Source organism: Triticum aestivum, chromosome 1B (assembly GCF_018294505.1).
Source record: "Triticum aestivum cultivar Chinese Spring chromosome 1B, IWGSC CS RefSeq v2.1, whole genome shotgun sequence".
Lineage (NCBI taxonomy): Eukaryota > Viridiplantae > Streptophyta > Magnoliopsida > Poales > Poaceae > Triticum > Triticum aestivum.
This window is the reverse complement of record NC_057795.1, coordinates 301,658,765-301,684,429: the sequence shown is the minus strand read 5'-3', so window position 1 is coordinate 301,684,429 and position 25,665 is coordinate 301,658,765.

Below are 25,665 nucleotides of genomic sequence, written 5' to 3'. Positions count from 1 at the left end.
CATCACAGAAAGGGCTTGAAAATAAATGCCACAGTCGGACGTCGGGGCGACATCACAGAAAGGGCTTGAAAAGAAATGCCACAGTCGGACGTCGGGGCGACATCACAGAAAGGGCTTGAAAATAAATGCCACAGTCGGACGTCGGGGCGACATCACAGAAAGGGCTTTTATGGACAGATAAATAATAATCATAATAAACTTTTAATTCATAAGAATAAATGGGTTAGTCCATCCACAGGAATATCATTTAACCGGATTTAGCACTCATGTGAAACACCGGAGTTTCTGTCATCAACACTGTCATTGTTAGGACAAGATAATACGAATTTGGACATGGAATAGATGACGTGGAGGGATATATGACTCTGCAGAGTTTGTACAAAATTATTCCCACAGCCAACGGATTTCCGTAGTCACGAAGGACTAGTTCCGTTTACGGTATTTCGGAAGAAAACACAGCTAACCAGTACACACCCATCATACCTCTCGATGCTAGGAATCACCCTAGACATCGTCCAAAAAAAACTTTTGAGACGGGGAGATCACAATCTCGAATAGCATGGGATCAAATTTATATACGCGTGCTCTAAGGGGTGCCCCCCTCTCGGTCCCAACCGGAAACACCCATGCCCCCTGACCGGATGACTGGCTTTAATCCAGGGCCATGGAACCATCATCACGGCCTCTCCTTTTGGTGTGTACCAGAAAAGCGGTTTGCAACTTACTAAACCATATTCCTTGCGGAAAACATGTGGTAGTACAGGGAAGGAAATGAAAGGAACTGGACCGATACGGTTTGACACTGATGTCACATAGTCCGGCATGAGACTGGCATGCTACAACACTGCCATCTCACCCATCCTCATGCCAACACATGGCCATTCATACTCACATCCATCCACTTATGGATCATCGAACTCACTTACCTCATTATCGCATAAAATGACATTCATTGATATGCTTATCAACATGCCATGAAACTAACTAAATGCAAAACATGCCAAGACACTCATCATATCAAAAGTTCAAACATGCTTGCCTGGTTCAGAGTAGTCGGAGCCTAGCTCGGTGAAGTTCATGGCTCCGTCACCTCCTTCGGTATCTACGGTATAAAGAAAATATATGCGCTATCGTGAATACCAAGGAGTGCACAAAAAGTATACCAAATATTTTCCAAATAAATCTGATAAAAAACTAGACAAAATTTTAAAGAGAACAGAAAAAGAATCAACCAAAAATACCTTTATGTTTAAAAGATATAAAGGTTTTTGTCCAGGGACTCATCTGTAATGAAACAGAAGTTTTCTAGGGGCTAGTTTATAAAAACAGAAAGCGCTTCGGTAGCGACTACGCCAGTCCAGAGGGAAAGCGTATTCGGAAGAAGACGTTTTCAGAAAACGCTTCGTTTAGGAAGAACAGAGAGGCTGACAGCGGGTCCCGCTTGTCAGGTTTGAAAATATGAACGGGCCGGCAGATCTCGCCGGTGCCCGAGAGCCGCGGTGGTCGCCGGCGGCGATCCACGGCGAGGCAGAGAGATCGGAGGGTACCTCCGTGTTCAGGGCACCCTTCCGCGTCGGTTGGTGGTGGTGGTGGCGGTCGGCGAGCCCCACGTCGACGGCGAGCTTTGCTCCGGCGAACGGCGGTTCGGGTGGTTGCGGACTTCGTCGGAGAGAGCTGCAGTGATCAAATTGAGGAGGGGGTTATGCTCCTGGTAGCTAGAGAGGGTAACGAACGGGGTTTGGGCGCCGGAGACGGCCTCACCGGAGCGAATCGAGGTGGCGGCCGAGGCGGATTGGGGCGGCCGGAGTTGAGGGGGAAGACCTCCTCGGGGTCCCCCTAGTGGCCTGTCGTGGCGTTGGTGAGGTGTGGGGATGAGGCGTGCACGAGGGTGAGCTCGGGGGCCCTTTTTATAGGCAGCCCGAGGCGGTGGTCGTGGACGGGGATTTCCGGCGATGGTTACGGTGGCGCAGTGCTTGGTCGGGGGTGATTAGGGAGTCGAGCGCCGTCGTGGGAGTTTACTGGGCCCGTTTTGATGCTAACCGGACTTGGATTAGAAGCTTAGGGCAGGCTTTGGTCGGAGCGGGACGGCGCGGGTCCATTGGCGGCAGAGAGCGCGTCCAGGGCTGTCGGGCCACGGCGACGGTGCAGCGGGGGTGCGCTGGCGTGCATGAGGCCACGCGGAGAGCCAGGGAGCGCTGGGCGGCGCGGAACGGCGTTGAGCCGCCGTTCTTGCCCCCTGTCAGCCGCCACGGGAGGTCCCGACGCCGCGGAAGACTCCGGCGAGGGCGGGCCATCGTGCCACCGACGCCAGGAAGAGGCCAAGTGAGTGTGTGGTGCTCCAGACAGTAGGAAGAGGCGGAGAGGAACGTGCCAAAGGCACTGTGAGCGCGTGAGAGGAACTGACGAACGCACACGACACTGAAACTGAACTTTTCTGAATTTTTGAACAGTAACAGTGCCCGCAAGGTGTTCGACAGAATGAAAATGGCATCTAGGCATTTTTCCTTGAGCTGAAACTTGGTGGAGTGGCTTCTCATTGCTCACATAGGTTGCCTGAATTTTGGTGGAATTTTTGGAGTAGTGTAGGTATGAATTTCATCAAATTTGGCAAATCTGGTCCAAACTTGCAGAGGCTGAATTTTGAAAATTTTGAAAAGAGAAGGAGTGGATCAAGATGGTTCTGGGTTGTGGGTACAAAGGACTATCCAGGAGAGTTGGTTTGAGGTCAAAACTCAAATGCAATATGGTACTTGCTTTGAAAATCATTTGGGCTCAAGATAATTTTCAGAATTGATTTGAGAGGGAAAATAATTAGAATAAAATCCAAAACTTGTTTGGATTAGTTGGGACAGAGAACTTAGGTTGATCACAAGGTGTAGGGGAGGTTTTGGAGGGGTTTTACCACATGGAAACAATGCAAAGTCAAGGGTGGTTCCAAGATATGAAAATCCCCAAATTTTCATAGAGCTTTATTTTAAAAGAAAACAATTTAAACTCAAAAATTAAATTTGAGAGAACCAACAGAGAAGAAGTTTCAAAAGATCAAACACCAAGGTTTGAAAAAAAATCCTTGCCAAGGCAAAGGAAGTTTTTAAGTGGGAGGTTTTTTTTTGAAAAAGAAAAATTTTAAATAGCCTCTCCTCAAAAACCACAAAGTTTTTGATAAAAACCAAATAAAAATTTTAGAGTGTCACAACACCTACCCCCTTAGGAAAAATCTTGTCCCCGAGATTTCAGCTGATCCTTAAATAGGTGTGGATGCTCAGTCCGAAGAAAATCCTCGCTTTCCCAAGTTGCTTCACTGTCGGTGTGATTGCTCCACTGGACTTTGAAAAACTTGATGGTCTTCTGTCGGGTCCTCCTTTCAGACTCCTCTAATATTCTTACGGGACGTTCTCGATAAGTGAGGTCTGGCTGCACATCAATGTTTTCATGGGATACTTGTTTCTCTGGGTTGCTTACATACTTCCTTAATTGAGAGACGTGGAACACGTCGTGAATGTCGGACAAGTCTTCGGGTAAGTCTAGCTGGTAGGCTACAGTGCCTCTTCGTGCCACTATGCAGAATGGTCCAATGAATCTTGGTGCTAACTTTCCTTTAATCTTAAATCGTTGCAATCCTCTCATAGGGGATACTCTCAGGTATACGAACTCACCGGGTTCGAAGCTGACCCTATGATGTTTCTGATCATAATAACTCTTCTGTCGACTTTGAGCGGTCTTAAGTCGGTCTCTGATTAGCTTGACCTTTTCCTCGGCTTCTCTGAGCATGTTTGGTCCGAAGATGCGGCTGTCTCCGGTCTCTGACCAATTTAACGGGGTACGGCATCTCCATCCGTACAAAGCCTCAAATGGTGCCATTTGTAGGCTGGCCTGGTAGCTATTGTTATATGCGAACTCGGCGTATGGCAGGCTTTCTTCCCAACTGGTTCCATATGTGAGGACACATGCTCTCAGCATGTCTTCTAAAATTTGGTTTACGCGTTCAGTTTGTCCATCAGTCTGTGGATGGTATGCGGTACTGAAGGCCAGTTGGGTTCCCAGAGCCTGTTGTAAATGCTCCCAAAATCTTGAGACGAACTGAGTGCCTCTGTCGGATATTATAGTCTTCGGGACACCGTGCAGACAAACTATGCGGGAAAGATAAATCCTGGCAAGCCTCTGAGTGGTGTAGGTTGTCTTCACTGGAATAAAGTGTGCCACTTTGGTCAACCTGTCAGTGATGACCCATATGGCATCATTCCCGTGTCGTGACCGAGGTAGTCCGACAATAAAATCCATCCCTATTTCATCCCATTTCCACTCAGGTATTTTGTTTGGTTGTAGTAGTCCGGCTGGTCTCTGATGTTCAGCTTTTATGCGTTGACACGAGTCGCAACATGCAATGAAGGCGGCTATGTCCCTCTTCATACCGTGCCACCAAAATCTTTCCTGAATATCCTTATACATTTTGGTTCCTCCAGGGTGGATCGAATATGGAGTGGTGTGGGCTTCAGCTAAAATTTGCTGTTTAAGGTCTTCTATGTTTGGCACGCATAGCCTTTCTCCGTACCATAATATTCCTTCATTATCTATGATGAATTTCGAGGCCTTGCCCATATTCAACTTTCTTTTAATTCCTTCAATGCTGGGGTGACCGGGCTGAGCTTCTTTAATTTTCTCCACAAGGTTGGGTTGTATTTCCAAGTTTGATATGGTGCCTTCTGCTACCATTATCAAGTTGAGCTTGGCAAATTCTTGATGGAATTCGGGCCTCAAGCTGTGCAGATAGTTTCCGTCGGAGCTGGGGTTCCGACTCAGGGCATCGGCCACTACATTTGCTTTCCCTGGATGGTAATGGATCCCAACATCATAATCCTTTACCAATTCCAACCAGCGTCGTTGCTGTAAATTTAGTTCTGGCTGCGTGAAAATATATTTGAGACTTTTGTGATCCGTATATATTTCACATCGATTCCCAAGTAAGAAATGCCTCCATTCCTTGAGTGCATGAATAACTGCTGCCATTTCTAAGTCATGAGTGGGATAATTTTCCTCATGCTTGCGAAGTTGCCTTGATGCGTAGGCGACAACCTTGCCTTCCTGCATCAACACGCATCCGAGACCTTTTCTGGACGCGTCACAATATACTTCAAAATTCTTGTGTATGTCGGGTACAATTAATACCGGTGCTGTTGTTAATTTCCGCTTTAGCTCTTGGAAACTTTTCTCGCAGGCTTCTGTCCACTCAAACTTCTTATCTTTCTTGAGCAACTGTGTCATAGGCTTGGCTATGGTGGAAAATCCTTCAATAAATCTGCGGTAATATCCTGCCATTCCCAAGAAACTCCGTATGTCCGTTACGCTGGCTGGTGATTTCCAGTCAAGTACGGCCTTAACTTTTTCTGGGTCCACTGCGATACCGTCTTGAGTCAGCATGTGGCCTAGAAAACCTACTTGTCTTAGCCAAAATTCGCACTTGCTGAACTTGGCATAGAATTGGTGTTTTCTTAGCTCTCCTAGCACAATCCTGAGATGTTCTGCGTGCTCTTCTGGTGTCTTGGAGTATACCAGAATATCGTCGACGAATACCACGACGAACTTGTCCATAAACTTCATAAATACTTTGTTCATGAGGTGAACAAAATATGCTGGGGCGTTAGTTAATCCAAATGGCATCATTGTGAACTCGTACAGTCCATATCTGGAGGTGAAGGCCGTTTTGGGGATATCTTCCGTTCGTACCTTCAATTGATGGTATCCTGACCTTAAGTCAATTTTTGAGAATACCTTAGCCTGAGCAAGTTGATCAAACAAATCGTTTATCCTTGGCATCGGGTATTTGTTTTTGACTGTGACCATGTTAAGTGCTCGATAGTCAATACACAATCTCAGCGTTCCATCCTTCTTTTTGGCAAATAAAATTGGTGACCCCAAGGTGAGGAGCTGGCTCGAATGTATCCTTTTTCCAGTAATTCCTTTATTTGCTTCTTCAACTCGACCAACTCGGATGGTGCCATTCTGTATGGTTTCTTGTATATGGGGGCGGTTCCTGGCGCTAGCTCAATGCAGAATTCTATTTCTCGGTCTAGTGGCATGCCTGGCAGCTCTTCAGGGAATACATCTGGAAATTCACACACTACTGGAACCTTGTTTAGCTCAGAAACGTCCCCCTTATTTAATCTCGGTTGCCGGGGTCTTTTTCCTTCCTTGGCTGATACTCTTATTGTCTTCCCTTGGTGGTGTGTGAGAATCACGGTCCTGTTGAAACAGTCGATGAAACCTTTATTGGTGGTTAGCCAATCCATCCCTAGGATGACATCCAGTCCTTTATTTTCCAATACAATAAGATTTGCGTGAAACTCCAATCCTTCGAACTCAATGACCACATTCTGACAGTAATTCTGAGTAACTTGCTGAATCCCAGGGGACTTGATGATCATGGATTTCTCCAAAGGAAGTATCGAAAACTTATTTTGCAAAGCAAAACTTTTCGAAATGAAAGAGTGAGAAGCTCCAGAATCAAACAAAACCATTGCAGGTATTGTGTTGACAGGAAACGTACCGAGTACGATATCCGGAGCATTTTGTGCCTCCTCTTTGGTTACGTGGTTCAGATGACCCTTCCTGTGGTTATTGTTGGGATTGAAATTGTTTCGCTTGGGCGCTGAATTATTGCCGCCGTTGTTCGGCTTTGGGGTTGAACTCCTTGGCTTGGGGCACTGTTTGGCATAGTGCCCTTCTTCTCCACAAGCGTAACAAGTAACGCCGGGGCGATAGGTGAATTCCTTGTCCCTTGCATGAAAATTCTTGATTGGGCGTGAGACATTGGATGAGAATTTGTGTGTCCCACCCTTTTGAAAATCTGTCTTGCTTCGGTGATTGCGAGCGTGATTAGTCTGGTCCCTTTTTCGCTTGCGGATATCTTCCAGACTGCGTCTCTCATTTTCCAGAGTAATGGCTTTGTCCACCAGTGTTTTAAAATCAGGAAAAGTGTGCACGACCAGTTGGCATTTAAGCGCGGGCGCCAGACCGTCAAGGAATTTCTCCATCTTCTTGATTTCAGTCATACGCTCCTCATTGGCGTAGCGGGATAATAGGGTAAATTGACTGTTGTAATCTGACACTGTCATGTTCCTTTGTTTGAGGTCATCGAATTCTCTCTTCTTGATTTTCATAATACTCTTAGGAATATGTGCACCACGGAAACCTTCCTTGAAATCATCCCAGGTTATGTCATTTTCGTTGGGATGCATGTGCAGAAAATTCTCCCACCACGATGCGGCTGCTCCTGTGAGATAGTGTGGAGCATATAGTACTTTCTCGAGATCTGAACATTTTGCAATAATTAATTTCCTCTCCATATCTCGAAGCCAGTCCTCGGCTTCAAGAGGCTTGTCAGTGTGAGAAAATGTTTGAGGACGTGTCTTCTGTAGTTCAGATAACTTGGAATGCTGCTGATACTGTCCATGGTGATTCCCATGTTGATGACTTGGTTCATCATCTCCCGATGTTGTTGCTGACTCTGCTCATAAAGGCGGCACATTTGTGAAAGTGCCGATTCACTGCCCTGTTGGCTTGACTGTCCCTGAGTGAACTCGTTGTTGGGTTGTGTATCATAATTTTCCTCTGGTGGAGTTGGCATGGAGCGTGTCCAAGGACGAGACATTTTTCACTCTGGGGATATATTTTTGTAAAACTCATAAGAAAAGCGGAAAGAGTCGCAAAACAAAACCATAAATGCATAAAGCTGGCAGATAGAATTAAATAACTCGGCTTACTTAAGAAAAACAAATCGACTTGCGCACGGAGAAGGACTGCTCATTACATATCTTACACGCGGGCGGTAATTATACAATACATCACTCAGGATATGCGTACATAATCCTGACATGTTATTTAGGCTAGTGCACTTCTCCAGATCCTACATGATGCGCAAACAGGCTACTTCTCACAACCTATGTACATATCTTACAAAGCGGTACAATACACGGCAGCTAAGCGTACTCAGGCAGAGATGTTGACGACCTCCTTTGCCCTGCCGAGGGCGAGGCGTAGCGAGGTTGGGGACTCGACTTCCTCCTCGCTAATGGGCTCCATACGTGTAGTGTTGCGCAGAGTGGACGGAGCGGTTGCCAGGGGCGGAGCAACACGTACAGGAGTGGGCGCGAAGGGTGGTGCAGTGCGCGCTGAAGTGGGTGCAATGACTTGGTTGAATTCTTCGGTAGAAGGCAGGCGACGAGTAGGCGTATAAGATGCTGAGGACGAGACCAAAGTCAGTGGCGGAGCGATGGGTAGGAGCTCCCTCCTGTTGGCAGCACAGCCATGGACTGAGTCCATGCGGGTAGCTACGAAGTCGTCCACCAGGTTGTCGAAGGCTGCCTCCAGGGCCCGGAGATACTCAATGAGCATCTCAAAAGCCTCGTCTCGTTCTCCTCTGGGGCAGGAGTATGCGTAGTGACAGGTGTAAGGCACATGGCACGGAAGATAACGGTAACGACGAGTCTTCATCACGGGAAGGACATCCCTGAGACGAGCTATCGCCTCGCGGGCTGCCATCTGCATAGCATGCCTCTCCGTAGGCATGGCTCTTCCCACGAACCGGAAGCGGCGTAACTCACCACGCCCTCCCTTGAACTGCACCGCGGCCTGGTGCATGGTCAGACTGTCGTTGACTCGGTGCTGGCAGAGTGTGAAGACTGGGCGCACGGATGGCCCCATCGCGACCTGAACGATGAAAGAAAGAAGCTTGACGAACCCATCGGGCACGTTGGCGAAGGTCTGAGACTCGCAGCTGTTGTCGGCCATCTACAAAAGTAGGCAAAAATTCTGCAGGGTCAGATCATAAATTTATGCTGACTGACAGAAAATGACTACAATTGCAAAAATATAAATTAGCTCTATCATGCTAATAACTAATTAGCGATCGCACCTAGTGGCTTCCTACAGTCAGCCTGGCTCTGGTACCAAGCTTGTCACGACCGGTTTTCCAATAAAAATATTTATTGAGAAACCAATCTTTTGAGTCCAGTATGAGAGAAATCCTCCTCACTGGTAGACAATTTCTTGATACAATAAGCCAGTAGCATAAAATATATTACAGGGTCGAACTGCGGTTGCTCAACCAAATTATTACAAGCACGCCAATAATTATACATAATGGCGGACATGACACAGTGGTGTGGAGACATACTACTGACTCGAGGATAGGGCGGTGGTGGAAAAACACAGCGGGGAGAGAAATACAAGACTCTAAGTCTATCATCTCGTCGAGCGTCGAGGTGAGGCTCGATGAATTTATTTGGTAGCGGAAGCGGATATAAAACAGTGACCAAATCCAGGGTCGCACGAGACTAACTGGGACTCCTCTACGTGTCGGACTCGCTATCGAACTCTTCATCCATGAAATCGCCTTCGTCAGCATCTGGCCAAATCAACAAGCCAGTGAGTACTTTGAAAGTACTCGCAAGACAGTTCGGACGTAAGATATAACAAATGCATGCATGGATGCGTCATGAATAAATTTACCAATGTTCATTCAAAAACTTATCATAACAAGGTAAGCAAAAGGGAAACGGCGGTAGTCCGCCTGAAATCCCAATAGAACATAAATAATTTCCGATCGGGTGTCTGAAGCGACGCCTCGAAAGGTGAACAAATAAATATAAGAAAAAGCTGCCATAGTCGGGCGTCTTAGCGACACCACATAAAGGGCTAAAAAGGAAAATACCTCAGTCGGACGTCGGGGCGACGTCACAGAAAGGGCTTGAAAAGAAATGCCACAGTCGGACGTCGGGGCGACATCACAGAAAGGGCTTGAAAAGAAATGCCACAGTCGGACGTCGGGGCGACATCACAGAAAGGGCTTGAAAAGAAATGCCACAGTCGGACGTCGGGGCGACATCACAGAAAGGGCTTGAAGAGAAATGCCACAGTCGGACGTCGGGGCGACATCACAGAAAGGGCTTGAAAAGAAATGCCACAGTCGGACGTCGGGGCGACATCACAGAAAGGGCTTGAAAATAAATGCCACAGTCGGACGTCGGGGCGACATCACAGAAAGGGCTTGAAAAGAAATGCCACAGTCGGACGTCGGGGCGACATCACAGAAAGGGCTTGAAAATAAATGCCACAGTCGGACGTCGGGGCGACATCACAGAAAGGGCTTTTATGGACAGATAAATAATAATCATAATAAACTTTTAATTCATAAGAATAAATGGGTTAGTCCATCCACAGGAATATCATTTAACCGGAGTTAGCACTCATGCGAAACACCGGAGTTTCTGTCATCAACACTGTCATTGTTAGGACAAGATAATACGAATTTGGACATGGAATAGATGACGTGGAGGGATATATGACTCTGCAGAGTTTGTACAAAATTATTCCCACAGCCAACGGATTTCCGTAGTCACGAAGGACTAGTTCCGTTTACGGTATTTCGGAAGAAAACACAGCTAACTAGTACACACCCATCATACCTCTCAATGCTAGGAATCACCCTAGACATCGTCCAAGAAAAACTTTTGAGACGGGGAGATCACAATCTCGAATAGCATGGGATCAAATTTATATACGCGCGCTCTAAGGGGTGCCCCCCTCTCGGTCCCAACCGGAAACACCCATGCCCCCTGACCGGATGACTGGCTTTAATCCAGGGCCATGGAACCATCATCACGGCCTCTCCTTTTGGTGTGTACCAGAAAAGCGGTTTGCAACTTACTAAACCATATTCCTTGCGGAAAACATGTGGTAGTACAGGGAAGGAAATGAAAGGAACTGGACCGATACGGTTTGACACTGAAGTCACATAGTCCGGCATGAGACTGGCATGCTACAACACTGCCATCTCACCCATCCTCATGCCAACACATGGCCATTCATACTCACATCCATCCACTTATGGATCATCGAACTCACTTACCTCATTATCGCATAAAATGACATTCATCGATATGCTTATCAACATGCCATGAAACTAACTAAATGCAAAACATGCCAAGACACTCATCATATCAAAAGTTCAAACATGCTTGCCTGGTTCAGAGTAGTCGGAGCCTAGCTCGGTGAAGTTCATGGCTCCGTCACTTCCTTCGGTATCTACGGTATAAAGAAAATATATGCGCTATCGTGAATACCAAGGAGTGCACAGAAAGTATACCAAATATTTTCCAAATAAATCTGATAAAAAACTAGACAAAATTTTAAAGAGAACAGAAAAAGAATCAACCAAAAATACCTTTCTGTTTAAAAGATATAAAGGTTTTTGTCCAGGGACTCATCTGTAATGAAACAGAAGTTTTCTAGGGGCTAGTTTATAAAAACAGAAAGCGCTTCGGTAGCGACTACGCCAGTCCAGAGGGAAAGCGTATTCGGAAGAAGACGTTTTCAGAAAACGCTTCGTTTAGGAAGAACAGAGAGGCTGACAGCGGGTCCCGCTTGTCAGGTTTGAAAATATGAACGGGGCGGCAGATCTCGCCGGTGCCCGAGAGCCGTGGTGGTCGCCGGCGGCGATCCACGGCGAGGCAGAGAGATCGGAGGGTACCTTCGTGTTCAGGGCACCCTTCCGCGTCGGTTGGTGGTGGTGGTGGCGGTCGGCGAGCCCCACGTCGACGGCGAGCTTTGCTCCGGCGGACGGCGGTTCGGGTGGTTGCGGACTTCGTCGGAGAGAGCTGCAGTGATCAAATTGAGGAGGGGGTTATGCTCCTGGTAGCTAGAGAGGGTAACGAACGGGGTTTGGGCGCCGGAGACGGCCTCACCGGAGCGAATCGAGGTGGCGGCCGAGGCGGATTGGGGCGGCCGGAGTTGAGGGGGAAGACCTCCTCGGGGTCCCCCTAGTGGCCTGTCGTGGCGTTGGTGAGGTGTGGGGATGAGGCGTGCACGAGGGTGAGCTCGGGGGCCCTTTTTATAGGCAGCCCGAGGCGGTGGCCGTGGACGGGGATTTCCGGCGATGGTTACGGTGGCGCAGTGCTCGGTCGGGGGTGATTAGGGAGTCGAGCGCCGTCGTGGGAGTTTACTGGGTCCGTTTTGATGCTAACCGGACTTGGATTAGAAGCTTAGGGCAGGCTTTGGTCGGAACGGGACGGCGCGGGTCCGTTGGCGGCAGAGAGCGCGTCCAGGGCTGTCGGGCCACGGCGACGGTGCAGCGGGGGTGCGCTGGCGTGCATGAGGCCACGCGGAGAGCCAGGGAGCGCTGGGCGGCGCGGAACGGCGTTGAGCCGCCGTTCTTGCCCCCTGTCAGCCGCCACGGGAGGTCCCGACGCCGCGGAAGACTCCGGCGAGGGCGGGCCATCGTGCCACCGACGCCAGGAAGAGGCCAAGTGAGCGTGTGGTGCTCCAGACAGTAGGAAGAGGCGGAGAGGAACGTGCCAAAGGCACTGTGAGCGCGTGAGAGGAACTGACGAACGCACACGACACTGAAACTGAACTTTTCTGAATTTTTGAATAGTAACAGTGCCCGCAAGGTGTTCGACGGAATGAAAATGGCATCTAGGCATTTTTCCTTGAGCTAAAACTTGGTGGAGTGGCTTCTCATTGCTCACATAGGTTGCCTGAATTTTGGTGGAATTTTTGGAGTAGTGTAGATATGAATTTCATCAAATTTGGCAAATCTGGTCCAAACTTGCAGAGGCTGAATTTTGAAAATTTTGAAAAGAGAAGGAGTGGATCAAGATGGTTCTGGGTTGTGGGTACAAAGGACTATCCAGGAGAGTTGGTTTGAGGTCAAAACTCAAATGCAATATGGTACTTGCTTTGAAAATCATTTGGGCTCAAGATAATTTTCAGAATTGATTTGAGAGGGAAAATAATTAGAATAAAATCCAAAACTTGTTTGGATTAGTTGGGACAGAGAACTTAGGTTGATCACAAGGTGTAGGGGAGGTTTTGGAGGGGTTTTACCACATGGAAACAATGCAAAGTCAAGGGTGGTTCCAAGATATGAAAATCCCCAAATTTTCATAGAGCTTTATTTTAAAAGAAAACAATTTAAACTCAAAAATTAAATTTGAGAGAACCAACAGAGAAGAAGTTTCAAAAGATCAAACACCAAGGTTTGAAAAAAAATCCTTGCCAAGGCAAAGGAAGTTTTTAAGTGGGAGGTTTTTTTTTTGAAAAAGAAAAATTTTAAATAGCCTCTCCTCAAAAACCACAAAGTTTTTGATAAAAACCAAATAAAAATTTTAGAGTGTCACACCTTGTTGGGGGCGCCCCTCAGGCTGCATCATCCCCAAGCCGCTCGGGCCTGGTCCAGTGGCGTTTATCTTTCCTGCATCTATCTAAGCTGATTTGCTCTTCACGCTTAACTTGCCTATGATTATCGTCTCCCGCCCATCACGGCCCCTTTTTCTCCCTCATGCAAACCGCTTGCACGTTAAAAGGGGGGGCGCCTGAGCATCGCGACTCAGGAGCTCTTACTGGCTCTCCCGCCCTCACCCCCTGGCCTTGTCCATGACATCACGACCTGGCATACGAGCGGCGGCTGAGCTTGCTCAAGGGCCGGGACCTGAGGACGTAGAGCTTTTGCATCTATCCACCATGCAGGAACACTCAGCCGCCCAAGGCCCAAGATCAGGCGCAATCCTCCTTGAGGTAGGGCCTCGTGAGTCCCGCGCTGGCTCATGAGTGCCCAGATACACCTCATCTAGCCCTATCGTGCCAGCCACGTGTCAGGGCGGGCTGTACACGCCTCGGGGACTCCTCCCGGAGGGTGGCCCCCTCTCACGTACCAGTGGAAGCACCATGCTCCGTGCTGGCTGACAACACTGCCGAGGAGCGGCTATGCTCGTACACATACGGAAGCGCTATGATCTGCGCTGGTGATAAACAACTGAGGGCAGCCCATGGCTGTATCAACCTTAGGGAGCCCAGAGCTCAGTGTATGGACTCATCGCAACGCCTCCCCTCGAGAGCGCTGTCGGTGTCAAAACTGGCGGATCTCGGGTAGGGGGTCCCGATCTGTGCGTCTTAGGCTGATGGTAACAGGAAGCAAGGGACACAATGTTTACCCAGGTTCAGGCCCTCTCGATGGAGGTAAAACCCTACTTCCTGCTTGATTAATATTGACGATATGAGTAGTACAAGAGTAGATCTACCACGAGATCATAGAGACTAAACCCTAGAAGTTAGCCTATGATGATTATGATTGTAGTTGTGATCGGCCTTCTAAGGACCAACCTCTCCGGTTTATATAGACACCGGAGAGGGCTAGGGTTTACAGGGAGTCGGTTACAAAGAAGGAAATACAATATCCGGGCCGCCAAGCTTGTCTTCCACGCAAAGGAGAGTCCCATCCGGACACGGGACGGAGTCTTGAATCTCGTATCTTCACGCTCCAATAGTCTGGATGATGTATATAGTCCGGCTGTCCAGATACCCCCTAATCTAGGACTACCTCAGTAGCCCCTGAACCAGGCATCAATGACGATGAGTCCAGCGTGCAGTCTTGTCTTCGGCATTGCAAGGCGGGTTCCATCTCCGAATACTCCAAAGTAATTATCGAACACGTAGACCGTGTCCGGATCTGGAAAATGATCTTCACATACCATCGTAGAGAAAATGATATTCCACAAACGTAATCCGCTGACCACGTGACATGTCATTACGGTCGGGTCATTATTCGAACCGTTTTTCCCACAACCAGCCATAGCGCATATCGCGAGGCCGTTTCTTCTGCATGTTTTGCCATAACAGATATCGTGTCCCCTTATTGTGGGATTCTCATCAATACGGGTATGGATAATCCAACCGCACTGCTAATCGCGGCAAGTGGGGAGCGAGCGGGTTCCACCAGGCTAGTGGGGAGGCGCAAAAAGCTTTTACCGTCTCTATAAAGAGATAAGGTCTCTTCCTCTTTACCCACGCCTTCTCTTTCCGCTAGCCCATTCCCCTCTATTCGAGCCCTAACGCCCAGGCATTCTTCTTTTCCATCAAAGAGAGTTTTTCCAAAGATGTCCGGATCCGGAGCAGGAAGCAGATGGATGGCCTCCACCGTCCAGGAGAAGGATATCAAGAGGCTTCGGGAGGCTGGGTATTTGGCCAAGAAGATCTGCCACCGTCTCCCACCGGCGGGACATGGCGTCCCTACTCCGGAGCCTCACGAGAGAGTTGTGTTCCTTCCCCATTTTGTCTGCGGGCTCGGGTTTCCCTTTCACCCATTTGTTCGTGGAGTCATGTATTACTGTGGGATTGATTTTCATGATCTTTCCCCCAATTCTTTCCTCAATATCTCGACGTTCATTGTTGTGTGCGAGGCTTTTCTCCGTATTTCGCCTCACTTCGGCCTGTGGCTGAAGATTTTCAATGTGAAGCCCAAGGTGGTGTGTGGAGAGAACGCCGAGTGCGGCGGCGCCATGGTGAGCAAGATGCCCAAGGTCGTTTGGCCGACGGGTGCCTTCAACGACTCCGTCAAGGAGTGGCAGCAGCAGTGGTTCTATATCACCGAACCACGCGGCAAAAAGTGGGCTGTAGCTCTTGAGTTCATATCCAGAGCCTCACTGCGGCTCATGTCCTGTCCCAAGAAGGGCCCGAACTGGTCCTCATCCGATGAGCTGTCACTGCTCTAGACGCGCGTTCAGAGTGTGGTCGACAAGGACGTCAAGCTCGTCGACATAGTCCAGGTGATGCTAGTTCGTTTGGTTCTCCCTTGCCAGCGCCGAGCCTGCAATTTGTGGGAGTACGACCCAACCGAGCACCAAACCCTTCGGGAGCTCTATGATTCCTCCCACAAGGATATCTGGAAGGTGCTCTTTAAGTCCGGCAAATCGTGGTCGGGCTCCGCCGAGGACCGTGGGTATCAATTATCCCATTCTGCAAGCCCGGTAAGTTATAGCCATGCTCTGTCCATCCATGCTTCAATTGGCATGTCCTGAGGGTGACATTTTTATCGTGTTTCATCGTGACCCCAGGGATGGATACAGAAGGTGGAGCGGATACATTGTCCGGCCCTGCTGCAGGAGGAACCGGCCGGACCTCTTCTGACGAAGATGCTGGTCCCCGCGCCTTACGAGGCGCGAAAGAAAGAGGCCTCCAAGAAGGCCAAAAAGACCCGGAGTGGCCTCCGTCACCGCGAGGCTTCGGACGAAAATTCCGAAGACTCCAGCGACGCTCCTTCTTTCGAAGACGAAGAGGAGGAAGCAGAGGAGGACGAGCCTCACTCTGGAGGTGGGAAGAAAAGGGCGGCTTCCTCGTCCCTGGAGGCCGAGTCGCCCAAGAGGGGGAGAGGTTCCCACCCAGAGGCATCCACCACGGCTGCCGATAGCAGCCCGGAGTGGGATCCCAGGGCCCAGCCCCTGGAAAAGTCATAAGTATCCGAAATCCGAGCGCGCATACGCATCCCAGATCGTTTGGGTACAGTAGTTTTAACTGTCGCCATATTTCGTACAGCCCGGCGAGGTATCGTGCCGGACAATCCTCATCGGAGGATTCGCTGAGCTCAAATGCTTTGGCGAGCGAGACGCCTCCAGAGGCCCCTTCCCTGAAGTCCAGGTGCGACACCGAGGTGTCATCTCAAAAAGACCCAGACCAGGGGAGGCATGTATCTGGGGCGGGACACATGGGGGCGGCAGCCCCCGGCGTGTCGACGATGGGGGCGGTCTCGGGTTCGGACCACAGCCGGACAAAGTCCCGGAGACCTCTAAGGCTCCAGGATCGGGCGAGCAGCCACCTTCGACGGTGGGAGGCTTGCCCACTCCACCGGCAACCTCTGTCCAAGCGGAGCTGCCAGGCGGTCTATCGACAGCATTAAGGAATGCGTCTATCGTCGACGAACATCAGACCCTCATGGGTGCGGTGGTTGAAAAGATTCAGTCCGCCGAGAGCGGGCTGAATGAGTCCTGCCTTGGCCTTATAAAGGCCTTTGAGGTATGTTTTCTAGGAAACCTTTGAGGAATAGTCATAATATGTGTAGTAGCCCCTGATACACTGTCCGGCGACAGAGAGAGAGCCAGGCAGGGGATCAAATCCACTGCTTTTGCAGGAGCCTTTGTTAATGACGTATACCCCTTTGTGTGAAAACAGGCGTCTGCAGAGAAGACGGACGCTCATAATGCAGAAGTGCCCGGACTGAAGCAGAGCCTGGAACGGGCCGAGGAGGAACTTGGCCGTGTGAAGAAGCAATTGGAGGACAAGCAAGGTATGTTGAAACATTGTCTTGAATTTGGCACGAATGAGTAATTGTTCCTAGTGAAAAGTATTTGTATTGTATGCTCTAGGAGCGAGTGCCGAATATGAGGCACTGAAGAAGGCTGTGGCTGATGCCAATGAGAAGGCTGCCGCTGAACAGGCGCTTCGTGAGAAACACGAGGCCAGGGTCATCGCAGCTGAGCGTGAGCTCCAGGAGGCTGTGAAGAAAAGCGAGTGCTTGGAGCAGAGTCTAGTAGGGAAAGAATCTGAACTCGCCCAAGCTCTCCGAGCCGCGGAAGATGCTCGGGAAGAAGCCCGAGGTGCTGTGCGGGACATTCAGGAGGCCCGAAAAGTTGCGGCTGGTAAAGCCTTTTGTATTCATGACCATTTTTACATGATAGTGGGAAGAACTCTAAGCGACAAGCTGAATTCTTGTTTTTACAGGGGCGTTTGCGGATCTGCCTCGCAGCATATCAGATGCCGCCCTATTCTATCGGACCGAGGAGAAGAAGTCTACGGAGAGAAATTTTTGGTCGCAGTATTTGGCGCCGAACTATCCGGTGCCCTTTATCGATCAGCTGAAGCAACTGGTCGAACTACACCAGGCGGCCGAACTAGCCATGAAGGACTTGGTTGTCCGGCTGTGGCCCGCGGAGCCAATTCCAAGTAGTTACTTCGGACTCATGAAGCGGATTGTGGGTGCCTGTCCTCGGCTTGATGCTATTAAGCGATCGGTCTGTATAGAGGGTGCGTGCATGGTGTTTGCCCGTGCAAAAGTTCATTGGGGGAAGCTTGACGTGGAGAAGCTGATGACTGAGGGGCTGCCAGAGGGTAAGGAGCACCGCAAGCCCGAGCTATACTATGAAGGCGTACTGAAGGGAGCCCGCCTTGTGGCGGATAAGTGTATCGAAGACATTATATTTTCCTGAGGGCATTCGTGCTGTTCTTTGTAATATGGGATAATGGCACTTTTATTATCTATTGCCTGTTTTGTTTGAACATTTGTTCTTCCTGTGCGGCTGTTTAGTGTATGTAAATCCTGAGAGTTGGCCAGTCGTCGGCTTCTGCCCCCACAAAAGAAATACGGGGGTGTTCGGGGCATACCTGAACACTCTTTATCCCATGGCTGGGTCCTTTTAAGGAGGTGTTCCGCACCACGAACCAGGCAATCGGACTATAGGGCTTTACCACTCTCACTTAGCCACAGGAATTCGAGTATGGTCGGCGCAGCCCCTAGTGTTCCGAAGGCCGAACTAGGGGCTCTATTGGCGCCTGATCGGAAGACCGATCCATCGCACTCTGCATTTATAATGGCATTATGCGGAATAAATCTTTAAGGATTTTACAACCTCTCGAATAGCTGACCAGGTCTCGCTGTATCATGGTAGTCAGTTTTCGGCTTTCTCTACTGAGGTGCTCGTCCGGCAGAACCGAGACACAATCGCAGTAGTTCTCCCAGCGCTACCTTAGCTGATGGGGCGGAATGTAAGGTACCAAAACATGGGAGCCGGGCAAACCCAACCAATGACCCAAGACATGATTCGGAGCTGATGCATATAGTGCTATAAGTTTGGGGTGCCGAGCGACCAAAAAGGTTGTCGGACTTTATTGTCGTACTGTGAAGCCCCCTGGCATAATCGGGCGTAACACGAGTCGTGGCTGCCGTTTTTGGCAAAGAGGCGTCGATGATAAACAACGGTCGGTAAATGTTATTTAAGTCTACGCATTGTAGTAGGATGATATGTCTATGCATATGAGTACGATTTATGATTATGAAAAGAGGTGTTTTTCGCGGAACCTGTGATGGCCGGACTGGAGGGGGCTGTGAGTGGATCCGAAGTGAATCCGGACTACCTTCTTTGGGGGAGGGGTCGCATGCATGTTCCTGCCCTTGTGTGTCCGGGCCGATTCCACGTCGCCAATCTGTTCTGCGTCAAAGTTAGTTTGTAAAGGCAAATACTTGGAGGCAGCTGAACTCCTCTTGTGGTTGGTCCAAGGGTTCCTGATCGGACCCTGGTTAACCCAGCCATTATACTGTGAAGTAGCACGGACTCCTTCGTTGGTGTCCGGATAGTTGGCTGTAATATCAAAATTTTGATAGGCATGCACGACTCGCTACTCCGGCAGCTGTATGATTTCTGCTCTAAGGGCAGGGTTCGACCCTGCCCATAGGTGTGAATATATCACAGGGTGTTGGCCTAATGGTTTACCACGTGGAATCTAGTCAACGTAGTTCATCCCGTTAGCATATGGTAAATTACCGTATGAGGGGAAGGTGCTGAAGAATTATTCTTTGGCGCGGCATTTTTTGGTGACCCGAAGACAACCGTTAGAGAGGTGGGCCAGTAAAACTTGGCCTTTGCACCTGGCATCTTTTCGAAGATGTTATTTGTGGTTTCATACCCGCGGGGGCTTTATGTGAGATGGAGCCCCCGGACTACTAGCTCTCGAGGTACTGCAATTGAATTGATGTGGTTGATGTTATCCGGACGGTTGATATGATCGGGGAGATCGGCCGTACTTTTATGATCTGGAGGATCTTTTGACTTTGCCGTTGTTGGACTCCTCTCCTCATTGTTTCCGGTACACGACCGGCCGCTCTGTTTTGAGGATCCGGCATTCTCTATTGGTGTGCTTGGCCGTCCTTTTAGGAGTACCATGAATTTCACATGGTTGGTTGAGTATGTTGCTCGGGCCGTATAGGCTTGAGCTGTTCTTTGTCCGCTGACCGGACTGGGAGTTGCTGGATTTGGCACCAATTTCCCTGACTTGACGTTTATGACAATTGCGACGAGGCTTGAGGATGCCTCTTAGTGTGTCCTTCGTATTGTCTTGGACCGTTGTGGTGTGTTGACGTCGGGGTATGTGCCTTGGGTGCTCCTACAGAGGTTGGGGTAGCGAATTATGCCGTGTGTGCCCTTTGTCGGGGCGGTCAAGTTTTTGTTTTTCGGTGACCAGGACCTTGGTGCATCTGTCCACGAGCAAGTCTTGGTCAGCTTTGAGCTGCTGTTGTTTCCTTTGCAGGCTCCTTGCCGTGGCCATGAGTCGTCGCTTGAAGCGAACTTGCTCCACTAGATCCTCAGGCACGCCGCATTCGGAATTGCCGAGGCTAATCTCGTCTTCGGAGGGGGGCATGTAGTTGTCCTCCTCCGGATATCCGTCCGTCGCCTCTTCGGCCTGCTCGAAGGCAGGCTGGTCGGGGTTGTATTCCTCTTCAGCACCATCTAGATTGTTTTCGTCTCCTGGGCCGACATTGCTGTGGCAGGGCTTGGAGCGGCGCTGACAACGCCCATGCTTTGTTTTTCTCCCTAAGGGGTTATCCTCCATTGCCTCATCGCCCTTGGTTTCCTTCGGAGTGTCCACCATATATATATATATATATATATATATATATGGTATGAGGAGGTGGCTGTCCACCGCCCTGTGAGCGGTGGTTCCTGTACTTCTCCTGCATCGTCGTCCATACCGTCGATGTCTTCGGAGTCGAAGTCAAGCATGTCGGTTAGATCATCGACCGTGGCAATTAAGTGGGTGGTGGGTGGGCAGCGAATTCCTTCGTCGCCTGCTTCCCACTCGAGCCGGACATAGTCCGGCCAAGAGCCTCCTGACAAAGAGAGAGACTTTAATGAGTTCAGCATATCGCCAAAGGGCGAGTGCTGGAAGATATCCGCAGCGGTAAACTCCATTACCGGAGCCTAACCAGGCTTGGTGGGCTCGGGAGCGCGGACTAGAACCGACGACCGGATACGAGTCCGGGGGTCCGGAGTCACAGGCTTCCACGGAGGTGAGACCTGCGTTCGGCTCCACCGCCGATGAGTGTACGGCCTGCGGGGCGGGGTCCATCCCTCTGTCCTTAGGCAATGTAGCCTGCTCCAGATTTAGGTCCGGGGCTACTACCGGGGTGATATCCCGAGCATTGTCCGACCGCAGGTTTAAGCCGTGCTCATCGTGAGTGTCCGATGCTCCTGGCACAGGCCCGAATCCGTCGAAGATCCAGTCTCCGCGAATGTCCGCCATGTAGTTCAGGTTTCCAAACCTGATCTGGTGGCCAGGGGCGTAGCTGTCAATCTGCTCCAGATGGCCAAATGAATTAGCTCGCAGTGCGAAGCCGCCGAACACAAAGATCTATCTGGGGAGAAAAGTTTCAACCTAGACCGTGTCATTGACGATGATTGAAGGAGCCATCGAGCCTTGCAGCAACGATACAGAGGAACTCTCAATGAAAGCACCAATGTCGGTGTCAAAACCGGCGGATCTCGGGTAGGGGGTCCCGATCTGTGCGTCTTAGGCTGATGGTAACAAGAAGCAAGGGACACAATGTTTACCCAGGTTTGGGCCCTCTCGATGCAGGTAAAACCCTACTTCCTGCTTGATTAATATTGACGATGTCAGTAGTACAAGAGAAGATCTACCACGAGATCGTAGAGGCTAAACCCTAGAAGCTAGCCTATGATGATTATGATTGTAGTTGTGATCGGCCTTCTAAGGACCAACCTCTACGGTTTATATAGACACCGGAGAGGGCTAGGGTTTACACGGAGTCGGTTACAAAGAAGGAAATACAATATCCGGGTCGCCAAGCTTGTCTTCCACGCAAAGGAGAGTCCCATCCGGACACGGGACGGAGTCTTGAGTCTAGTATCTTCACGCTCCAATAGTCCGGACGATGTATATAGTCCGGCTGTCCGGATACCCCCTAATCCAGGACTCCCTCAAGCGCCGCGCGAGGGGGCTAGACACGGGGGCTACGCCCGGGTTACGCTCGAGTGCATGCCACCCAGCCAGGTCCCTCGGACCTGGTCGTCGCGTGCCCCTCCCCGAGTGGAGCCAAGGTATGAAGACCGTTTGAGCGTCAAGGGGGACTCCTGAGCATCGCGACTCAGGAGCCTAACTGGTCACGTAGCCCCTCACTCCTTAGTTCTGAAAGGCTAACGGCGGTTGAGGTATGCGCGGGGCCGGGCCCTGCCGATGTAGAACGACAGATTTACTCCTACACCCCTCCTTGTTTGCTGTTTGCGTGTCAAGGGGGACTCCTGAGCATCGCGACTCAGGAGCCTAACTTGCCACGTAGCCCCTCACTCCTTATTCTCGTCCTGGTGATCCGGTCGGGACTAACGACGGCTGAGGTATGCGCGGGGCCGGGCCCTGCCAACCTAGAACACAAAGAAAATAGGAAGGAAACCGCAAAATTTCACAAATTCAGAAGGAAATATTACAAACCATAAATTTTCCTCACGATACTAGACACAAGTTTAAATGCCTCCATGAGGCACGGTGCATGTTGCAGAAGTTGAAACAGGAAAGAAGCCGCGAGAAGATCACCCTTGGGCAGCGCAGTCGCTCATGGTGGGGTCGCGCTTGTTAGTTCCACCTCCCGAGGCCGCGGAACCAGCAGCACCTCGCTTGGGCGCAGTGGCGAAGGTGCGGAACTTCGCCAGCAAGGCCTCCGCTCGGCCCTTCACGGCCTCGGCAGCAGCGGCGGAGTGCTCGGCGTCCACAGGCTCCAGCAGGTCGTCAAGGTTGGCATTGGGGTTGCGGAGGTAGACGTGGCTGAGGATCCGCGCCAGCGCTGCGGAGGAAACGACGCGAGCTTCAACCTCGGCCATGGGGCCAATGCCGGTCACGACCTCCTCAAGCCCCTTGACTAGGAAAGGAAGCAGCTTGGCGGGGCCTTCCGTGCCTCCGGCCAGTGGCTTCTCCACACCATCTTCATAAAGCGACTTCAGTGCCTTGCGAGATCTCACCTCGTAGTCCGTGAAGGCCGTGCGATCCTCGGCTAAAACCTTCGCCTTGGTGTCCAGCTCAACCCTCTCTGCCTTTAGCGTCCGCTCCAGTGTCTTCAGCCGGTCGCGATCAGATGAGAGCTCGGTATTGCGGTCCCTGACAGCGGACCTCCCAAGCCTTCATCTCCTCCTCCTTCGCCTGACGGTCACGAACCTCCTTGGCGAGCTCACCACGCAGGCCTTGCAGCTCGTCCTCCAACGCCTTCAGCGGCCCCTGACAGTGGAAGCATCCTTCAATGCTGCGTCACGAGCGGCTATGGCCTGGGAGGTGACTTGCTTCTCCTCCTCGAAAGCTGTCACAGCCTGGCTGAGCGCCGCTCGGACAGAGGCGTCAGAGCGAACCCAGCCAGAGACCAGCTCCAGGCGCCCGGCCACCAGGCGGGGGTTGGCGCCCTGGAGATCTTCTCGCAGCCGACTCAGCTCATCGGCGGCATGGTCCAAGGTGGCGGAGGAGGTAGAGGAGATGGCAGCCGGTGGAGTAGGAGGAGAAGACGGCAGTGTGATCACGGCTTGAGAGGCCTGGACCTGCTGAGCCTTGGCAACCTCGGCGACAGCGTCAAGCGCCAGTGCCTCCAGAGTCAGTGGGGCCACGGGGGCTAGCCCCCCGCCAGAGTGTCCCTCCTGGCCTCGTGAGGATGATCGGGCAGGGGAGGTGCGAGCTCCACTGCCTCCCCATCCCGCAGGTGAAGGCGCGGCCACAACAGATGAGCTTCCCCCGAGTGGGGCCACCGTGTCCCCCTTCAGCCTCTTCGCCGCAGGCAGCGGCCTACCCAAGCAATGGAGGATGTCAAGCCTTGACGGCAAAAATAAGAGCAAAGCAGAGTTCGAGTACTTACTGATTATCCGCGGCGGGCTCCAACGGCCTTCGGCCGAGCTTGAAGCCCGAGAGCCTCTTGCGGGGCTCAGCCTCGGGAGGTCCGGCAGCAGAGGAAGGCACACCAGAAGGGCTGGAGCTGGCTTCGGGCAGCACCAGGGCTGGAGTAGACCCTCGGGAGATCAGCACCGACCTATCCTTCTTCAGGATCACGGGCAGGTCCTCTCCCCCTCACCTGGTGCCGGCCTCGTCGTCGTCTGGCATGGAGCAGAGGGCGCTGGACCTGCGTTAGGGAGAAGCCTCCCCCGTCTCCTCGGTGGTCGCCTCCGAGTCCCGCTCCTCCTCCTCATCTTCTTCTTCCTCTCCCCCGCCAGAATCATCGAAGGACAAGTCCACCATCGCCACCGCCGCCTGGCCCTCAGGAGCCTCCGCCGGCACCAGACCATACATCATGTGTTCTTAGATCTGAACATTCAATCCGACAAGGCAAAACTTCAAAGGGTAAAGATTCAACTCATCACAGCAAGAGTAGAGAGGGGAGAAATATCATATGATCCATCTATGTTAACAAAGCCCATGGTGAGGGAGTCCTGGATTAGGGGGTGTCCGGATAGCCGAACTATCACCGTTGGCCGGACTCCTGGACTATGAAGATACAAGATTGAAGACTTCGTCCCGTGTCCGGATGGGACTTTCCTTGGCGTGGAAGGCAAGCTTGGCGATACGGATATGTAGATCTCCTACCATTGTAACCGACTCTGTGTAACCCTAGCCCTCTCCGGTGTCTATATAAACCGGAGGGTTTTAGTCCGTAGGACGAACAACAATCATACCATAGGCTAGCTTCTAGGGTTTAGCCTCTTTGATCTCGTGGTAGATCTACTCTTGTACTACCCATATCATCAATATTAATCAAGCAGGAGTAGGGTTTTACCTCCATCGAGAGGGCCCGAACCTGGGTAAAAACATCGTGTCCCTTGTCTCCTGTTACCATCCGCCTAGACGCACAGTTCGGGACCCCCTACCCGAGATCCGCCGGTTTTGACACCGACATTGGTGCTTTCATTGAGAGTTCCTCTGTGTCGTCGCTCTTAGGCCCGATGGCTCCTTCGATCATCAACAACGACGCGGTCTAGGGTGAGACTTTTCTCCCCGGACAGATCTTCGTATTCGGCGGCTTTGCACTGCGGGCCAATTCGCTTGGCCATCTGGAGCAGATCCAAAGCTACGCCCCTGGCCATCAGGTCAGATTTGGAGTTTGAACTTCACAGCCTGACATCCATGGAGACTTGATCTTCGACGGATTCGAGCCACAGCCGAGCGCGCCGCACTGTCTCGATGGGTATGATCTAGCTCTGCCGCCGGACAGTACCCTGGAGGCCGCACCAGCGTCCGCTCCGACCCCTAGCTCAGAGCCGACTGCGCCGAATCGAGGATGGGTGCCTAGACACCGCCTCGGGGGCTGCTACCTCTACGACGATAGAGCCAAATACCGACCCTGTCCCTTGTGAAGCTCGTGACTCCGAGGTGCCGGACTCCTCGCCGGACTCCAAACCTCCCGCGCCCCTACCAATCGAATCCGATTGGGTGCCGATCATGGAGTTCACCGCTGCAGACATCTTTCAGCACTCGCCTTTTGGTGACATCCTGAATTCGCTAAAGTATATCTCGTTATCAGGAGAGCCCTAGCCGGACTGCGGTCAGGACGGTTGGGATGCGGACGACGAAGAAATTCAAAGCCCACCCACCACCCACTTTGTAGCCACTGTCGACGACCTAACCGACATGCTAGACTTCGACTCCGAAGACATCGACGGTATGGACGACGATGCCGGAGATGACCAAGAACCAGCGCCTACGGGGTACTAGACAGCCACCTCGTCATACGACATATACATGGTGGACATCCCAAAGGATGGGAATGGCGATGGAACAACGGAGGAAGACCCCTCCAAGAAACAGCCT